The sequence below is a fragment of the Phasianus colchicus genome, chromosome 10 (genome assembly GCF_987193195.1).
Source record: "Phasianus colchicus chromosome 10, bPhaCol1.hap1.1, whole genome shotgun sequence".
Lineage (NCBI taxonomy): Eukaryota > Metazoa > Chordata > Aves > Galliformes > Phasianidae > Phasianus > Phasianus colchicus.
In genome coordinates this window covers 913,968-934,241 of record NC_143445.1, presented here as the reverse complement: position 1 = coordinate 934,241, position 20,274 = coordinate 913,968, and the positions used below count along the sequence as shown (strand labels likewise).

General features: G+C 43.6%; 1 long non-coding RNA gene across 2 annotated transcripts in view; it reads left to right on the top strand.

Annotated features, from left to right (window-relative positions):
• The window catches only part of LOC149916511 (uncharacterized), a 49,021-nt gene extending 40,955 nt beyond the window's left edge, over positions 1-8,066 (top strand). The window contains exons 1-4 of one of the 2 annotated variants that reach the window (XR_016469519.1): positions 876-1,534; positions 2,218-2,872; positions 5,723-5,867; positions 7,669-8,066. This is a non-coding gene — a long non-coding RNA (uncharacterized LOC149916511). Of the gene's footprint in view, positions 1-875; positions 1,535-2,217; positions 2,873-5,722; positions 5,868-7,668 lie in introns of those variants that run through there. The other variant, XR_016469520.1, reaches the window with a different exon arrangement.
• The last annotated feature ends 12,208 nt before the right edge of the window (positions 8,067-20,274 follow it).

Genomic DNA, 20,274 nt, shown 5'->3' with positions numbered 1-20,274 from the left:
TGGGTGTCTTTGTTCCACTTTGGGATAATGTTGCCTGAAGATCATAACTGTGAAATACACCTCAAGTTCTTCACTAAACTCCAGTTTTATACAGACTTCAGGAGAGAGAACGTAATTGCTAATAGAACAAGTTAAACGTGCTTAAAAAGCTCTCTGTGTGTTTTTTGTTGCTGTGGTTTGTTTGTTTGTGGAAAATACTCTTCCTTTATTTAATTCTGGAATTTTCCCAAGAAATTATTGGAAGTTGTCATATAAGAAGAGTAATAAAGAGCATATTCTAGGAACTTGTTTCACAGATTGTACCAGTTACCCCCAAGAATATGCTGCTCCACTAGCATATGTTTTATAACTTTCATAGAGTAATTTTCAAGATGGTAATGTGGAGTTTACACTTCTGTGAACCTGTTAGCTATATTTTCCAGCTCTTAACTCTCTTGCCAAAGCAGCATTTGTTTCATGCAGATTTTTGCATCAGGCTTCCAACTTCTTCCTCAGGCTAGATGTTGGCCTAGTGCAAGTGGAGCTGAGAACATACAATGATGAGAGAATGGAGTGGTGTTCCCACTGATGTTTAACGACTCGTAGTTGCAGCATTGTGATCAGACTGTATTGTGTTAGTGTGCATGTGATTCTAGGATTTACAGCCTTCTGCAGCTCTGCATGTAGTCTCTTCAGTTTTTTGTGATGGCTATTGTCTCCGAACATATGGAGATCTACAGATGTTAATTGTCCTCTTGCATATGAAGTTAGAGACTCCCTCTACTGTGTAGAACAAATTAAACATTTGCTAGTTAACATGAGAGGGTTTTTTATGTTAAAAAATTCTTTTTATATTTATAAAAAATAGAAACATAATGCACTCCTAAACAAATTCTCAGAAGATAACCATTAAGAAAGATAATGAAAATGCTTGACTGAGATTGCATATGTGTTAATGCTAATATCAGACAATGAAAAAAAAATCAAACCTTACGTCCACATCCTGCTCATAATATTCAACATATACAGCTGAGATGATTTATGGAAGACTGTCTCAAACTTGTCTATTAGACATTTTACTGGAAATTTTTTAATGTAGTAAAGGACCAGTGATTACTTGAGAATGACTATTCTTCAGTAAGTCTTGTCTCACAGGAGACTTGTTAACAGGCTTGGAGCTTGTTATTATCTTCAAGAGAACATAGCAAGGAATTAAATAACAAAGCTACAAAGCCCATCGTTTTGAACAGATTGATGCTTTTGTTTTCTGTAGCAGAAACGTTACGTATAGAAGAAAACAGCACTTCCAAAGAGCATCGCTTTTCTGAGGACTCTATGGATTCTGCACTTAATTCAGTAAATCTGTCAAGCCCAGCCCGTCGAAATTCCACTGAATATCGTACTTCGGGGAGTGCAGCATATTACAGGAATTCCTTTCAGCCAGTGACTGCTACCTCAAATTCAGCCCCGATCCTGCGCCGGCTGTCATTGAGCTCTGCTGGGAACAGCAGTTACTATGAAGTCAGTAGGAATCGAATACAGAGGAGGATTGAAGGTATGCCTGAACTTTCCAAAGTATGTAACAGCTTTTATGAACATGCAAAGTCCGTGAGTTATGAACAAAGAAGTTCTTTGCCACAGAAAATACGTTACATATGGAGTGAGATGTTGTGCTGTTGCCAAGCACATCAGGCTTGCTAATGTAACTTCAAATGCAGAACTTAAGCGTGCTAGAACTAATACCATGGTACAAGCCAGAGGAGTCTTGTCTGCTGCTCTTTCCTCTCACTGCTGTCGTGGACCCTGCAACAGGCTGGATTGGACAGTGCTGGTTAAACACAGCTTGTTTCCTGAGCATTTTATCAATTATTTCTGTATTGCTGATATACAGATATAGGGTTTTTTCCTGTTCCTCTGCACAGTTGAATTTCCATTTGCCACTTTCCCAGATACTGGCATCTTGGGACCTGGGAACCAAACACAAGTCAAACTAATCCCTCTAGGTATGTCATAATGCTGGTTTTTATGTTGCTGTAATTATCTGCAGTTGTATAGAGTATTTAAGACAAATGGAACTGTTTGGTACGTGAAAGAAAATAAAACATCCTTTATTTTAATGTATGACAAAGAATGAATAATAAAAGCCTATTGTTAAGAATGTCATATGTAAAATGAAATGTGTTAGTCCTGTACAGACTAGTGATGCTTCTTCTTTTCACAATATTCTTACGCTGAAAGCTGCAAGTTCCACAACTGGACCAGATCTGAATTCACTCAAAAGGGAACCTTCAAGAATATTGAATAAGGGGGTGGTGATGGTTTACCAAAGCAAATGGTGATGTGGCAAGTTGTGTGATTGACTTATGGTTCCAGTCTGCACAGATACAAAGCTCCAAGGCCAAAATTTTGCTAGAAGAAGTGAAGTCAATCACATTCTCTTCTCATGAATACTATTTACATTTTGTAAAAACAATTGAGAAGCAAAAACATCTGTGAACTGATCGGTGAACCGTCACCCGGTCATAACAACATTCACACAGTATTACATAATCTTGTATACACCTAAAATACATTGGGAATTTCCCTCAAGAAGCATTGATCAGTTTTTATCTTTCTGCCATTCAACAAGACCTGGACAGGGTGGAAAGGGAGAGAAAAAACCTTATGAGGTTCAACAAGGGCAAGTGCAGAGTCCTACATCTGGGGAAGAGTAACTGCATGTATCAGTACAGGTTAGGGTCTGACTTGCTGGAGAAGAAGCACTGCAGAGAAAGGCCTGGGTGTCCCTGTAGACAGCAGGGTGACCACAAACCAGCAATGTGGCCTTGTGGTCAAGAAGGCCAATGGTATCCTGGGATGCATTAAAAAGAATGTGGCCAGCAGGTTGAGTGAGGTGATCTCCCCTCTCTTCTCTACCTTGGTGAGGCCACATGTGGAGTGCTGTGTCCAGTTCTGGGCTCCTCACTTCAAGAAATACAGAACTTCTGGAGAGAGCCCAGTGGAGGGCCACAGAGATGATGAGGGGCCTGGAGCATCTCCTGTATGAGGAAAGGCTGAGACCTGGGGCTGTTCAGCCTGAAGAAGAGAAGGCTGAGAGAGGATATTATCAATGCTTATAAATACCAAAAGGGTGGGAGTCAAGCAGATGGGGCCAGGCTCTTGCCTGTGGAGCCCAATGACAGAACAAGGAGCAGGGGACACAAACTGGAATAAATGACGTTCCATTTGAACACAAGGAAGAACTTCTTTACTGTGAGGGTGACAGTGCCAGGAACAGACTGCCCAGAGAGGTGGTGGAGTCTCCTCTGGAGATATTCAAAACTCATCTGGACGTTTTCCTGTAACTTACTGTAGGGAACCAGCTTTGTTAGACTCAATGACTTGCAGAGATTCTTTCCAACCACTGCAGTTCCCCCTTGAGAAAATGTCTTTCTCCAATTTTTCAGTTTAAAAGGAAATTACATCCTAATTCAAAAAGTCTTGTTTATTTTTAGGAAGAGACAGATCTCTTGGTAAATAATGACAGAACAGTCTGTCTGAGCTTTCATAATACCTTTACTGAAGAACTGATTAGAATTTCTCCAACACATACATATGAGAGTTTACCTGATAAGAAACATCTAGAATGACCACAAATCCATTTCCTATCTTCTGAAAGCAAAGTATTATTTACTAACCAGCTAACTGCAGGAGAAGACTCTTAACAGAATAGAAATTTATGTTCTTAACATGCTCCTTTTTGAAGAAAATGGTAGAAAAGAAAGAAGTGAGGAATAGAGGATACTTAAACCAACCTGGATCCACTAGAAAACTTCAAAGTAGGGACAGTTACAAAAGCTCAGCTATTCCATTGAGGGAGTAAGCACAAAAAGAAAGACTGAAGCCTTTAGCTAGCAGTTTGTCAGAAAACAGTCTTAAATATGCGCAAGGGTGGAAAGAGACTTCCTATTTCCTTAAATGCAAGCAGATTGAAACAGTTTCTTTTGATTTCTGTATCTATGATTTTCATAAGCAGTTACAAGAACGGTGTTCTCAGATTGGATATTATGAGTAAATGCTTGTGTTGCATTTAAGGAAATAATAAACAGCAACTATTTCTCATCCAAGAAAAAGACAAACACGTGAACTGAATGAGCAGCTTATGTACATATATCCCCTAGATATCTGCAGCACTCCCATGGTGTTGGCAGAAATGGCAGAGAATTTATAGAGATGCATACCTCCTCAAGCAGAAAGCAGAGGTTACTAAGGCACACTACCCCAGGTATCACCAATAGCAGTAGAAGCTTGTGCTTAGGCAACTCAAGTACACCTTTCACCCCCCACACGAATATTAAACATTACCATCATAGCATCCCCCCCCCCCTTTTTTTTTCTTTCTTTCCTTTTAAATTGTCTTTATCTCAGGCCCACGAGATGCATGGAAATCACATTTGCATTTTCCAGTCATGAGTAAAAACAGATTTTTAGAAACATTTTTGTGCTGTTGTTTTTGTTTTTAAACTAAATAAAAAAGAAATTAATTCACAATTGTCTCCATTGATTATTGATATTTAAGTTTTGAATTGAAATCTGCTTTTTCCCATTCTGGGCATGCAAAGTAGTATAACACTGTCTTGTCCATGCAATTTAATATGTAAAGAGTAAACGTTTTGCCTGGTAAACTGGACACAACTCACTGTATTTTTTGCTATCCAACAATTTGTCTACAGTAACTTCGAGTTTCCCATTCCAAGTCCTTCATATGATATCTCCTTTTTCTCCCAAGTAGTAATAAGGGTCAGAAATACTACTTTCATTTTTCAGAATTTTAGTAATAGTATTTAGTATTTAGATTGTTCCCTAGGGAAGGGATGATTGAACAGGAAACAGCACAACATCTGCATTTTATAGCCTTTGTTCCTTGGTTACTTTTTTGATTAAGATAACTATATACATACTATAATATGGAAGGGGGGGTGAAGGGGGAGGAGGGAATTATTTTTCCCCAACAATGTATTTTTGTATATGCTGTAACATTTTTGCTCTTTCACGTTTTCCCTCCTGCCCTCAGACTCATTTTTGCTGACAACCCTGTGCTCTCAAAGCCATGTTCTAGGCTAATATTATAACAGGGAAGCTCTCTATAGGTGCCAGTTGCTTCTCTTTTCTTATCATCAATTTTTAGTTAGTTTTAGCATCATAATAGAGAAGAATTATTTTCCTTACTTGCCACCAACCACTTCTCACTTCTGACACTCTACCCAACTGATGGATGTTCTACATAAAGCAACACTTTCCTTCTTCCCTTTTGATTTAGTAGATTTTTTTTTATTTTAATGTTTGTTTCAGTCTACATATTGAAATAGGTTTTACTGGGCACCTTTACTTCTCAAACTTTCTGCATTCAGGTTTGTAAAGAAAGGCAGACTTTTCTTCTCCAAGATCAGACAGACAGCACATTCTTTGGCCAACAAATTCTTGTTTCTTAACAATACTGACATTTTGCTCTGCCAAGCATTTAAAACTGCATTCCTTTTAGAGACCTTCTCTTCGTTACAGTATATGATACATATTTTCTCTGTATTTGGGAAAACCTAATAACAGATACAATTTACCACCAAAAATATTTGCAGTCATGACTTCATCATAGACTTTTTCCTACTTTTCCAGTACTTGTTTGATACTTTCTTTTTCTAGTAAGCAAAAATTCTAAGCCCTTTGTCCTCCAGTAACTGTCTTTCATTTTCTGATACATTCAAAGATAACCTTTGGAGGCATGCCTTTTTCTGGGAAGCCAAGTTCTAACAGCAGAAAAAAATTTCAAAGGCTGTATGGAGAGCATCAACTACAATGGCAATAATATCACTGACCTTGCTAGAAGGAAGAAATTGGAACCTTCTAATGTGGTAAGAACATAACTTTATCATCATCTAAACTTCTGCTTCTCCTTCTAAGGAAAGTTTGTGAGTGTGTGTGACAGATGTTCTGAAATCATATAATATATAAAACAAAGTTTGTCACATGCCTAAAGATTTCATTATACATACTTTTATGATTTTTTGTTTCTTTGTTTGTTTGTTTGTTTTTAATATCTGGGAACCTGTTTCTGCTGGGATTTAAGTTTCAGCTTTACAGAATTAGCCTTCAGCATCAGATGAATGCTTTTTAAAAGAAAACCAGTAGATCAGTATATACATTTTTGCTTTCATCTTATAGTAACCCAAAACTAGGATGGACAATATTTATTGTTAAATCAATTGCAGTGTGTCAAGGATCTAAATCCTGTTATCTTCCATCCCCACAGAGCAAGTTGCGTGGGTGTGCAAAATCATTAGAAAGGGAAGGCTCAGAGCCATTTTATGGGAGCTCCGTAAAGCATCAAGATACTAAACTTTGAAACTGTTATTTAGCTTATTAACATTACAGGGATTATTAACATTACATTCTATTTTTTTCTCTCCAAAGCATTCATAGTTGCTTACATGTTTAAACTTGTGTCTTTCTGTAAGGGTTGATCAGGAAATCACTTTAATTTCTGTATTTTTAAGAATCTAGGCGTTCCTAAAATAGTTGGTGGATTACATGAGCAATGTGGGTAGGAAATAAATGTATTATTACCCTGAATTTGAGATAGATCTGTTCAAGGCTTTCTTCTGTACAGTACTGCAGCCTTCACAAAGCCCTGCTCACAGTATGTATAGTTTGATTACCGCTTTTTTTCTTTATGTATTTTGCATAGTACATAACAGTAATGAAGAATAAGATAGAAGATAAACATGTACAGTAGAAATAAAGTGCAATGATTCTTCTTGGACAGATGTGCAACTTCTGAGATGTCTGTAGGGCAAATTCCAGCTTTTGAAAAGCATAGCACAGCTAACAGTTCTGTAGAGTGTCTATAAACTCCTCTTTCTGGTTTATTTGGATGTGAATTTTCTGTTTGCCTGTTTTGTTTGTTAGTTGATTACATTCTGTTGCCTGTGACATTAAAGCAAAATCTACATATGTAGATTTGGTAGTGTTAGAGGTTTACCACTAAACTGTGGCATGCTAGTTTAATCTGATGATTCACTTCTGAGAATATAAAAACAGAAGTGAACTTTGCTTTCAGATGAATTATTTACATTTCTTCCGCTCTTCAAAAACAGAATCAGTTTCACTTATGAAATCAACATGGATGTTTATGTTTCTTACAAAAAAACTTTTATTCTTCTAGTTTTGAACCTGATTTAGCATGAAAAATACTAAGCTGAAACTACTATTTTTGTTAACCACGTTTATGTTAATGGCACTTAAGCAATCCAACCAGGATCAAAGCTCCATTGTAGGAACTGTGCAGATGCATAGCAGTAGACATATCCTGCCCTAAAGAAAAAGCAAAAATAAGTAACGTAATGAAATGGAACACAAAGTAATTGGTAAAGTTATAAGAAGCATCATAGGGGGAAAAAAAAAATAGATGGACAAAGAATAAAAAAGAGGTTTGAGACAAAAATAAAAATGTTCTTACTGTCAGATTTCAGAAGTTGTACAAGGAAAAGGAGTATTAATTATTACTAGAGCATTAATTTCTTCTTTACAGCTTTATTCAGGTCTAAGACAGAATAAAAGAACATGCACACGAGTCTTCCAAACCATATTTTCTATGTTATTTAAAGTAATAAGGTTATGTATGGTACTTTATGTTGGTTTCATTTACTTTTACAGGTACTAAAATCTAACAAGTTTCTCAAAACCTGTAACAGAAAAATGCTGAGAAGAATCAAATTTATTGCTCTCTCTCTTCACATACATTGGGCTTATGATCCTCCCACTTCAGTGGCTGCTCTTCCATGTATTACTGAGTGCAATCATGTACAAATATAAGATAAACATTTTCTTTAAAGTATTTATAGTATGTTGCGCTCAAATAAATATTTGAGAAAAATAAAGAAATAACCTGACAGCTATTAATCAGAGTTTTATTGCCTTTAATATATGATCCATCCTGATACAGCAATTATTGTTGTTTTAGTAAATGCATTACCTCACTTTTACAGGTTTATTTTCAGCCAGTATATATATCCTTTTGCTCAACACAACAGAGAACTTTCCAATAGCCAAAAAACATTCTGCCTTTAAATTAAATTAATCTTCTTGGAAATATTACTCTTCCAACTCTCCTGTTCTGTATGTCAGCTACTGCTCAAAGCTGTCTACTGTTCCTCCTGTTAACCATACAGTTATTAAAACTTGGTATATGAATACCTTTTCATCATATTTATCCACAATAAATGAATGAGACTTCTCCCCATAGAATCTTTCTATGAAACTTTCCATCCCTCTGTCTTTCTGCTAAATCTCAAATAATCTGAACTGCAGTTCATTTAGATATTAGACCTCAGGTTCAGATAACATCCTTGAGGTAATAAAATGTTATTGTCTGACAGATCTAAAGTGATATTTTTCCTGTAGAAAATTCCATGGGGCACTTACACTGAAACTGAGAAGTGTTTTTCCTTCTCTTGCTGAGTGAGGGTTTAAATAGGAAATGCATATACACAGAGCAAAATTTGGAAGGTAACATTTCCCATCAGGTCTTTTCAGTATTACAGATACTAAACTGTACAATCAACGTAAGTGAAAGCAGATACCCGTGAGATGCTTGTCAGCATGATCAAGATGAGACATGAATGCTGTCTTCAAAGGGCAGCATGGTGACTTAGAATATTTTGAATATTAAAATATATTTTCTTCTTATAAAGTCAATTTTGTCTCTGTTTCTCCTTACGTATTTACTTTTGGCTAATGACTTAAAGCAATGAATGCAGCTACATGAATAGGTATTTAGATTTTTGAGTACCAGAGAACTTAGAAATAGACATGCTTGTATTCTGTTTTATGTGTTTTACTTGTAATCTGTTTTTGCTTCTCAGTACAATAGGCTCTCAAACCAGTCAGAGCAAGAAAAAGATTTTTAAGACTTGCATGTGCTGATTAAGGTGATTGAATTTTTTCTACTATTATTTTCCTTTTAGTTTAGCAATAAAGAAATACATTAAAAAAATGCAGTAGGGGAAAGATCTTTGCAACTGCAAACTCTCCGAAGCGGTTAAAAGAGAGTGCGGCTTTCGACGTGCGTGAGCGAAATAACGGAACTGTAATGCCGAGAACGTGTGAATTCTACATACTGCATTGCCGGAAAACAGGGGTTTTTTTCTCCGCAGGAAAGAATCCACATCTCTCGACTTTCTGTAACGTCCTCCCTGAAAGAACAACGTGTGTCGCTCATGGAACTTCTAGCTGCCTTATTAGAGGGGCTTTTCCCTTCTACTCTGTTCGTCACAGAATGCTGAATTGTAGCATCGGATAAACACACAAAAAAGGAAATGTCGCTAGGAATAAAAGGAAAGGCATAAGAATGAGAGAGAAGCGTAGTGCAGAATGCATGGAGACAAGGAGAAGACAGAACCGCTCCTTTGCGATGTGCGCAGAAGAAGCCGCTCGTCCGAGAAAAGCATCCGCCTGAAGTCGCTCTTTCTCGGCATGCGAGAGAGACGAGACCGCTGCAGAAAGCAGAAAGCGGCATTCGGGGAGAACCGCGATTTCTCGGCCAGCAACTGCAAACTCTCCGAAGCGGTTAAAAGAGAGTGCCGCTTTCGACGTGCGTGAGCGAAATAACGGAACTGTGATGCCGAGAACGTGTGAATTCTACATACTGCATTGCCTGAACACAGGGGGTTTTTTCTCCGCAGGAAAGAATCCACATCTCTCGACTTTCTGTAACGTCCTCTCTGAAAGCACAACGTGTGTCGCTCCTGGAACTTCTAGCTGCCTTATTAGAGGGGCTTTTCCCTTCTACTCTGTTCGTCACAGAATGCTGAATTGTAGCATCGGATAAACACACAAAAAGGAAATGTCGCTAGAAATAAAAGGAAAGGCATAAGAATGAGAGAGAAGCGTAGTGCAGAATGCATGGAGACAAGGAGAAGACAGAACCGCTCCTTTGCGATGTGCGCAGAAGAAGCCGCTCGTCCGAGAAAAGCAGCTGGCTGAAGTCGCTCTTTCTCGGCATGCGAGAGAGACGAGACCGCTGCTGAAGGCAGAAAGCGGCATTCGGGGAGAACCGCGATTTCTCGGCCAGCAACTGCAAACTCTCCGAAGCGGTTGACAGAGAGTGCCGTTTTCGACGTGCGTGAGCGAAATAACGGAACTGTGATGCCGAGAACGTGTGAATTCTACATACTGCATTGCCTGAACACAGGGGGTTTTTTCTCCGCAGGAAAGAATCCACATCTCTCGACTTTCTGTAACGTCCTCTCTGAAAGCACAACGTGGGTCGCTCATGGAACTTCTAGCTGCCTTATTAGAGGGGCTTTTCCCTTCTACTCTGTTCGTCACAGAATGCTGAAGTGTAGCATCGGATAAACACAAAAAAACGAAATGTCGCTAGAAATAAAGAGAAAAACATAAGAATGAGAGAGAAGCGTAATGCAGAATGCATGGACACAAGGAGAAGACAGAACCTCTCCTTTCCGATGTGCGCAGAAGAAGCCGCTCGTCCGAGAAAAGCATCCGCCTGAAGTCGCTCTTTCTCGGCAAGCGAGAGAGACGAGACCGCTGCTGAAGGCAGAAAGCGGCATTCGGGGAGAACCGCGATTTCTCGGCCAGCAACTGCAAACTCTCCGAAGCGGTTAACAGAGAGTGGCGCTGTCCACCCACGAGAGCGAAATAGCGAAATTGCTATGCCGAGAACGTGCGATTTCAGAATACTGCATTTCCTGAACACAGGCGGTTTTTTTCTCCGCAGGAAAGAATCCACATCTCTCGACTTTCTGTAACGTCCTCTCTGAAAGCACAACGTGTGTCGCTCATGGAACTTCTAGCTGCCTTATTAGAGGGGCTTTTCCCTTCTACTCTGTTCGTCACAGAATGCTGAAGTGTAGCATCGGATAAACACAAAAACGAAATGTCGCTAGAAATAAAGAGAAAAACATAAGAATGAGAGAGAAGCGTAATGCAGAATGCATGGACATAAGGAGAAGACAGAACCTCTCCTTTGCGATGTGCGCAGAAGAAGCCGCTCGTCCGAGAGAAGCATCCGCATGAAGTCGCTCTTTCTCGGCAAGCGAGAGAGACGAGACCGCTGCTGAAGGCAGAAAGCGGCATTCGGGGAGAACCGCGATTTCTCGGCCAGCAACTGCAAACTCTCCGAAGCGGTTGACAGAGAGTGCCGTTTTCGACGTGCGTGAGCGAAATAACGGAACTGTGATGCCGAGAACGTGCGAATTCTGCATACTGCATTGCCTGAAAACAGGGTTTTTTTTCTCCGCAGGAAAGAATCCACATCTCTCGACTTTCTGTAACGTCCTCCCTGAAAGCACAACGTGTGTCGCTCATGGAACTTCTAGCTGCCTTATTAGAGGGGCTTTTCCCTTCTACACTTTTCGTCACAGAATGCTGAATTGTAGCATCGGATAAACACACGAAAAGGAAATGTCGCTAGGAATAAAAGGAAAGGCATAAGAATGAGAGAGAAGCGTAGTGCAGAATGCATGGAGACAAGGAGAAGACAGAACCGCTCCTTTGCGATGTGCGCAGAAGAAGCCGCTCGTCCGAGAAAAGCATTCGCCTGAAGTCGCTCTTTCTCGGCATGCGAGAGAGACGAGACCGCTGCTGAAGGCTGAAAGCGGCATTCGGGGAGAACCGCGATTTCTCGGCCAGCAACTGCAAACTCTCCGAAGCGGTTAACAGAGAGTGCCGCTTTCGACGTGCGTGAGCGAAATAACGGAACTGTGATGCCGAGAACGTGTGAATTCTACATACTGCATTGTCTGAACACAGGGGGTTTTTTCTCCGCAGGAAAGAATCCACATCTCTCGACTTTCTGTAACGTCCTCTCTGAAAGCACAACGTGTGTCGCTCATGGAACTTCTAGCTGCCTTATTAGAGGGGCTTTTCCCTTCTACTCTGTTCGTCACAGAATGCTGAAGTGTAGCATCGGATAAACACAAAAAGGAAATGTCGCTAGGAATAAAAGGAAAGGCATAAGAATGAGAGAGAAGCGTAGAGCAGAATGCATGGAGACAAGGAGAAGACAGAACCGCTCCTTTGCGATGTGCGCAGAAGAAGCCGCTCGTCCGAGAAAAGCATCCGGCTGAAGTCGCTCTTTCTCGGCATGCGAGAGAGACGAGACCGCTGCTGAAGGCAGAAAGCGGCATTCGGGGAGAACCGCGATTTCTCGGCCAGCAACTGCAAACTCTCCGAAGCGGTTAAAAGAGAGTGCCGCTTTCGACGTGCGTGAGCGAAATAACGGAACTGTGATGCCGAGAACGTGTGAATTCTACATACTGCATTGTCTGAACACAGGGGGTTTTTTCTCCGCAGGAAAGAATCCACATCTCTCGACTTTCTGTAACGTCCTCTCTGAAAGCACAACGTGTGTCGCTCATGGAACTTCTAGCTGCCTTATTAGAGGGGCTTTTCCCTTCTACTCTGTTCGTCACAGAATGCTGAAGTGTAGCATCGGATAAACACACAAAAACGAAATGTCGCTAGAAATAAAGAGAAAAACATAAGAATGAGAGAGAAGCGTAATGCAGAATGCATGGACACAAGGAGAAGACAGAACCTCTCCTTTCCGATGTGCGCAGAAGAAGCCGCTCGTCCGAGAAAAGCATCCGCCTGAAGTCGCTCTTTCTCGGCAAGCGAGAGAGACGAGACCGCTGCTGAAGGCAGAAAGCGGCATTCGGGGAGAACCGCGATTTCTCGGCCAGCAACTGCAAACTCTCCGAAGCGGTTGACAGAGAGTGCCGTTTTCGACGTGCGTGAGCGAAATAACGGAACTGTGATGCCGAGAACGTGCGAATTCTGCATACTGCATTGCCTGAAAACAGGGGTTTTTTTCTCCGCAGGAAAGAATCCACATCTCTCGACTTTCTGTAACGTCCTCCCTGAAAGCACAACGTGTGTCGCTCATGGAACTTCTAGCTGCCTTATTAGAGGGGCTTTTCCCTTCTACTCTGTTCGTCACAGAATGCTGAATTGTAGCATCGGATAAACACACAAAAACGAAATGTCGCTTGAAATAAAGAGAAAAACATAAGAATGAGAGAGAAGCGTAATGCAGAATGCATGGACATAAGGAGAAGACAGAACCTCTCCTTTGCGATGTGCGCAGAAGAAGCCGCTCGTCCGAGAGAAGCATCCGCATGAAGTCGCTCTTTCTCGGCAAGCGAGAGAGACGAGACCGCTGCTGAAGGCAGAAAGCGGCATTCGGGGAGAACCGCGATTTCTCGGCCAGCAACTGCAAACTCTCCGAAGCGGTTGACAGAGAGTGCCGTTTTCGACGTGCGTGAGCGAAATAACGGAACTGTGATGCCGAGAACGTGCGAATTCTGCATACTGCATTGCCTGAAAACAGGGGTTTTTTTCTCCGCAGGAAAGAATCCACATCTCTCGACTTTCTGTAACGTCCTCCCTGAAAGCACAACGTGTGTTGCTCATGGAACTTCTAGCTGCCTTATTAGAGGGGCTTTTCCCTTCTACTCTGTTCGTCACAGAATGCTGAATTGTAGCATCGGATAAACACACAAAAAGGAAATGTCGCTAGGAATAAAAGTAAAGGCATAAGAATGAGAGAGAAGCGTAGAGCAGAATGCATGGACACAAGGAGAAGACAGAACCTCTACTTTGCGATGTGCGCAGAAGAAGCCGCTCGTCCGAGAAAAGCATCCGCCTGAAGTCGCTCTTTCTCGGCAAGCGAGAGAGACGAGACCGCTGCTGAAGGCAGAAAGCGGCATTCGGGGAGAACCGCGATTTCTCGGCCAGCAACTGCAAACTCTCCGAAGCGGTTAACAGAGAGTGGCGCTGTCCACCCACGAGAGCGAAATAGCGAAATTGCTATGCCGAGAACGTGCGATTTCAGAATACTGCATTTTCTGAACACAGGGGGTTTTTATCTGCGCAGGAAAGAATCCACATCTCTCGACTTTCTGTAACGTCCTCTCTGAAAGCACAACGTGTGTCGCTCATGGAACTTCTAGCTGCCTTATTAGAAGGGCTTTTCCCTTCTACTCTGTTCGTCACAGAATGCTGAAGTGTAGCATCGGATAAACACAAAAAAACGAAATGTCGCTAGAAATAAAGAGGAAAACATAAGAATGAGAGAGAAGCGTAATGCAGAATGCATGGACACAAGGAGAAGACAGAACCTCTACTTTGCGATGTGCGCAGAAGAAGCCGCTCGTCCGAGAAAAGCATCCGCCTGAAGTCGCTCTTTCTCGGCAAGCGAGAGAGACGAGACCGCTGCTGAAGGCAGAAAGCGGCATTCGGGGAGAACCGCGATTTCTCGGCCAGCAACTGCAAACTCTCCGAAGCGGTTGACAGAGAGTGCCGTTTTCGACGTGCGTGAGCGAAATAACGGAACTGTGATGCCGAGAACGTGCGAATTCTGCATACTGCATTGCTGAAAACAGGGGTTTTTTTCTCCGCAGGAAAGAATCCACATCTCTCGACTTTCTGTAACGTCCTCCCTGAAAGCACAACGTGTGTCGCTCATGGAACTTCTAGCTGCCTTATTAGAGGGGCTTTTCCCTTCTACTCTGTTCGTCACAGAATGCTGAAGTGTAGCATCGGATAAACACACAAAAACGAAATGTCGCTAGAAATAAAGAGAAAAACATAAGAATGAGAGAGAAGCGTAATGCAGAATGCATGGACATAAGGAGAAGACAGAACCTCTCCTTTGCGATGTACGCAGAAGAAGCCGCTCGTCCGAGAGAAGCATCCGCCTGAAGTCGCTCTTTCTCGGCAAGCGAGAGAGACGAGACCGCTGCTGAAGGCAGAAAGCGGCATTCGGGGAGAACCGCGATTTCTCGGCCAGCAACTGCAAACTCTCCGAAGCGGTTGACAGAGAGTGCCGTTTTCGACGTGCGTGAGCGAAATAACGGAACTGTGATGCCGAGAACGTGCGAATTCTGCATACTGCATTGCCTGAAAACAGGGGTTTTTTTCTCCGCAGGAAAGAATCCACATCTCTCGACTTTCTGTAACGTCCTCCCTGAAAGCACAACGTGTGTCGCTCATGGAACTTCTAGCTGCCTTATTAGAGGGGCTTTTCCCTTCTACTCTGTTCGTCACAGAATGCTGAATTGTAGCATCGGATAAACACACAAAAAGGAAATGTCGCTAGGAATAAAAGGAAAGGCATAAGAATGAGAGAGAAGCGTAGAGCAGAATGCATGGAGACAAGGAGAAGACAGAACCACTCCTTTGCGATGTGCGCAGAAGAAGCCGCTCGTCCGAGAAAAGCATTCGCCTGAAGTCGCTCTTTCTCGGCATGCGAGAGAGACGAGACCGCTGCTGAAGGCAGAAAGCGGCATTCGGGGAGAACCGCGATTTCTCGGCCAGCAACTGCAAACTCTCCGAAGCGGTTAACAGAGAGTGCCGCTGTCGACGTGCGTGAGCGAAATAACGGAACTGTGATGCCGAGAACGTGTGAATTCTACATACTGCATTGTCTGAACACAGGGGGTTTTTTCTCCGCAGGAAAGAATCCACATCTCTCGACTTTCTGTAACGTCCTCTCTGAAAGCACAACGTGTGTCGCTCATGGAACTTCTAGCTGCCTTATTAGAGGGGCTTTTCCCTTCTACTCTGTTCGTCACAGAATGCTGAAGTGTAGCATCGGATAAACACACAAAAACGAAATGTCGCTAGAAATAAAGAGAAAAACATAAGAATGAGAGAGAAGCGTAGTGCAGAATGCATGGACACAAGGAGAAGACAGAACCTCTACTTTGCGATGTGCGTAGAAGAAGCCGCTCGTCCGAGAAAAGCATCCGGCTGAAGTCGCTCTTTCTCGGCATCCGAGAGAGACGAGACCGCTGCTGAAGGCAGAAAGCGGCATTCGGGGAGAACCGCGATTTCTCGGCCAGCAACTGCAAACTCTCCGAAGCGGTTGACAGAGAGTGCCGTTTTCGACGTGCGTGAGCGAAATAACGGAACTGTGATGCCGAGAACGTGCGAATTCTGCATACTGCATTGCTGAAAACAGGGGTTTTTTTCTCCGCAGGAAAGAATCCACATCTCTCGACTTTCTGTAACGTCCTCCCTGAAAGCACAACGTGTGTCGCTCATGGAACTTCTAGCTGCCTTATTAGAGGGGCTTTTCCCTTCTACACTGTTCGTCACAGAATGCTGAAGTGTAGCATCGGATAAACACAAAAAAACGAAATGTCGCTAGAAATAAAGAGAAAAACATAAGAATGAGAGAGAAGCGTAATGCAGAATGCATGGACACAAGGAGAAGACAGAACCTCTACTTTGCGATGTGCGCAGAAGAAGCCGCTCGTCCGAGAAAAGCATCCGCCTGAAGTCGCTCTTTCTCGGCAAGCGAGAGAGACGAGACCGCTGCTGAAGGCAGAAAGCGGCATTCGGGGAGAACCGCGATTTCTCGGCCAGCAACTGCAAACTCTCCGAAGCGGTTGACAGAGAGTGCCGTTTTCGACGTGCGTGAGCGAAATAACGGAACTGTGATGCCGAGAACGTGCGAATTCTGCATACTGCATTGCTGAAAACAGGGGTTTTTTTCTCCGCAGGAAAGAATCCACATCTCTCGACTTTCTGTAACGTCCTCCCTGAAAGCACAACGTGTGTCGCTCATGGAACTTCTAGCTGCCTTATTAGAGGGGCTTTTCCCTTCTACTCTGTTCGTCACAGAATGCTGAAGTGTAGCATCGGATAAACACACAAAAACGAAATGTCGCTAGAAATAAAGAGAAAAACATAAGAATGAGAGAGAAGCGTAATGCAGAATGCATGGACATAAGGAGAAGACAGAACCTCTCCTTTGCGATGTGCGCAGAAGAAGCCGCTCGTCCGAGAGAAGCATCCGCCTGAAGTCGCTCTTTCTCGGCAAGCGAGAGAGACGAGACCGCTGCTGAAGGCAGAAAGCGGCATTCGGGGAGAACCGCGATTTCTCGGCCAGCAACTGCAAACTCTCCGAAGCGGTTGACAGAGAGTGCCGTTTTCGACGTGCGTGAGCGAAATAACGGAACTGTGATGCCGAGAACGTGCGAATTCTGCATACTGCATTGCCTGAAAACAGGGGTTTTTTTCTCCGCAGGAAAGAATCCACATCTCTCGACTTTCTGTAACGTCCTCCCTGAAAGCACAACGTGTGTCGCTCATGGAACTTCTAGCTGCCTTATTAGAGGGGCTTTTCCCTTCTACTCTGTTCGTCACAGAATGCTGAAGTGTAGCATCGGATAAACACACAAAAAGGAAATGTCGCTAGGAATAAAAGGAAAGGCATAAGAATGAGAGAGAAGCGTAGAGCAGAATGCATGGAGACAAGGAGAAGACAGAACCGCTCCTTTGCGATGTGCGCAGAAGAAGCCGCTCGTCCGAGAAAAGCATTCGCCTGAAGTCGCTCTTTCTCGGCATGCGAGAGAGACGAGACCGCTGCTGAAGGCAGAAAGCGGCATTCGGGGAGAACCGCGATTTCTCGGCCAGCAACTGCAAACTCTCCGAAGCGGTTAACAGAGAGTGCCGCTGTCGACGTGCGTGAGCGAAATAACGGAACTGTGATGCCGAGAACGTGTGAATTCTACATACTGCATTGTCTGAACACAGGGGGTTTTTTCTCCGCAGGAAAGAATCCACATCTCTCGACTTTCTGTAACGTCCTCCCTGAAAGCACAACGTGTGTCGCTCATGGAACTTCTAGCTGCCTTATTAGAGGGGCTTTTCCCTTCTACTCTGTTCGTCACAGAATGCTGAAGTGTAGCATCGGATAAACACACAAAAACGAAATGTCGCTAGAAATAAAGAGAAAAACATAAGAATGAGAGAGAAGCGTAGTGCAGAATGCATGGACACAAGGAGAAGACAGAACCTCTACTTTGCGATGTGCGTAGAAGAAGCCGCTCGTCCGAGAAAAGCATCCGGCTGAAGTCGCTCTTTCTCGGCATCCGAGAGAGACGAGACCGCTGCTGAAGGCAGAAAGCGGCATTCGGGGAGAACCGCGATTTCTCGGCCAGCAACTGCAAACTCTCCGAAGCGGTTGACAGAGAGTGCCGTTTTCGACGTGCGTGAGCGAAATAACGGAACTGTGATGCCGAGAACGTGCGAATTCTGCATACTGCATTGCTGAAAACAGGGGTTTTTTTCTCCGCAGGAAAGAATCCACATCTCTCGACTTTCTGTAACGTCCTCCCTGAAAGCACAACGTGTGTCGCTCATGGAACTTCTAGCTGCCTTATTAGAGGGGCTTTTCCCTTCTACACTGTTCGTCACAGAATGCTGAAGTGTAGCATCGGATAAACACAAAAAAACGAAATGTCGCTAGAAATAAAGAGAAAAACATAAGAATGAGAGAGAAGCGTAATGCAGAATGCATGGACACAAGGAGAAGACAGAACCTCTACTTTGCGATGTGCGCAGAAGAAGCCGCTCGTCCGAGAAAAGCATCCGCCTGAAGTCGCTCTTTCTCGGCAAGCGAGAGAGACGAGACCGCTGCTGAAGGCAGAAAGCGGCATTCGGGGAGAACCGCGATTTCTCGGCCAGCAACTGCAAACTCTCCGAAGCGGTTGACAGAGAGTGCCGTTTTCGACGTGCGTGAGCGAAATAACGGAACTGTGATGCCGAGAACGTGCGAATTCTGCATACTGCATTGCTGAAAACAGGGGTTTTTTTCTCCGCAGGAAAGAATCCACATCTCTCGACTTTCTGTAACGTCCTCCCTGAAAGCACAACGTGTGTCGCTCATGGAACTTCTAGCTGCCTTATTAGAGGGGCTTTTCCCTTCTACTCTGTTCGTCACAGAATGCTGAAGTGTAGCATCGGATAAACACACAAAAACGAAATGTCGCTAGAAATAAAGAGAAAAACATAAGAATGAGAGAGAAGCGTAATGCAGAATGCATGGACATAAGGAGAAGACAGAACCTCTCCTTTGCGATGTGCGCAGAAGAAGCCGCTCGTCCGAGAGAAGCATCCGCCTGAAGTCGCTCTTTCTCGGCAAGCGAGAGAGACGAGACCGCTGCTGAAGGCAGAAAGCGGCATTCGGGGAGAACCGCGATTTCTCGGCCAGCAACTGCAAACTCTCCGAAGCGGTTGACAGAGAGTGCCGTTTTCGACGTGCGTGAGCGAAATAACGGAACTGTGATGCCGAGAACGTGCGAATTCTGCATACTGCATTGCCTGAAAACAGGGGTTTTTTTCTCCGCAGGAAAGAATCCACATCTCTCGACTTTCTGTAACGTCCTCCCTGAAAGCACAACGTGTGTCGCTCATGGAACTTCTAGCTGCCTTATTAGAGGGGCTTTTCCCTTCTACTCTGTTCGTCACAGAATGCTGAATTGTAGCATCGGATAAACACACAAAAAGGAAATGTCGCTAGGAATAAAAGGAAAGGCATAAGAATGAGAGAGAAGCGTAGAGCAGAATGCATGGAGACAAGGAGAAGACAGAACCGCTCCTTTGCGATGTGCGCAGAAGAAGCCGCTCGTCCGAGAAAAGCATTCGCCTGAAGTCGCTCTTTCTCGGCATGCGAGAGAGACGAGACCGCTGCTGAAGGCAGAAAGCGGCATTCGGGGAGAACCGCGATTTCTCGGCCAGCAACTGCAAACTCTCCGAAGCGGTTAACAGAGAGTGCCGCTGTCGACGTGCGTGAGCGAAATAACGGAACTGTGATGCCGAGAACGTGTGAATTCTACATACTGCATTGTCTGAACACAGGGGGTTTTTTCTCCGCAGGAAAGAATCCACATCTCTCGACTTTCTGTAACGTCCTCTCTGAAAGCACAACGTGTGTCGCTCATGGAACTTCTAGCTGCCTTATTAGAGGGGCTTTTCCCTTCTACTCTGTTCGTCACAGAATGCTGAAGTGTAGCATCGGATAAACACACAAAAACGAAATGTCGCTAGAAATAAAGAGAAAAACATAAGAATGAGAGAGAAGCGTAGTGCAGAATGCATGGACACAAGGAGAAGACAGAACCTCTACTTTGCGATGTGCGTAGAAGAAGCCGCTCGTCCGAGAAAAGCATCCGGCTGAAGTCGCTCTTTCTCGGCAAGCGAGAGAGACGAGACCGCTGCTGAAGGCAGAAAGCGGCATTCGGGGAGAACCGCGATTTCTCGGCCAGCAACTGCAAACTCTCCGAAGCGGTTGACAGAGAGTGCCGTTTTCGACGTGCGTGAGCGAAATAACGGAACTGTGATGCCGAGAACGTGCGAATTCTGCATACTGCATTGCTGAAAACAGGGGTTTTTTTCTCCGCAGGAAAGAATCCACATCTCTCGACTTTCTGTAACGTCCTCCCTGAAAGC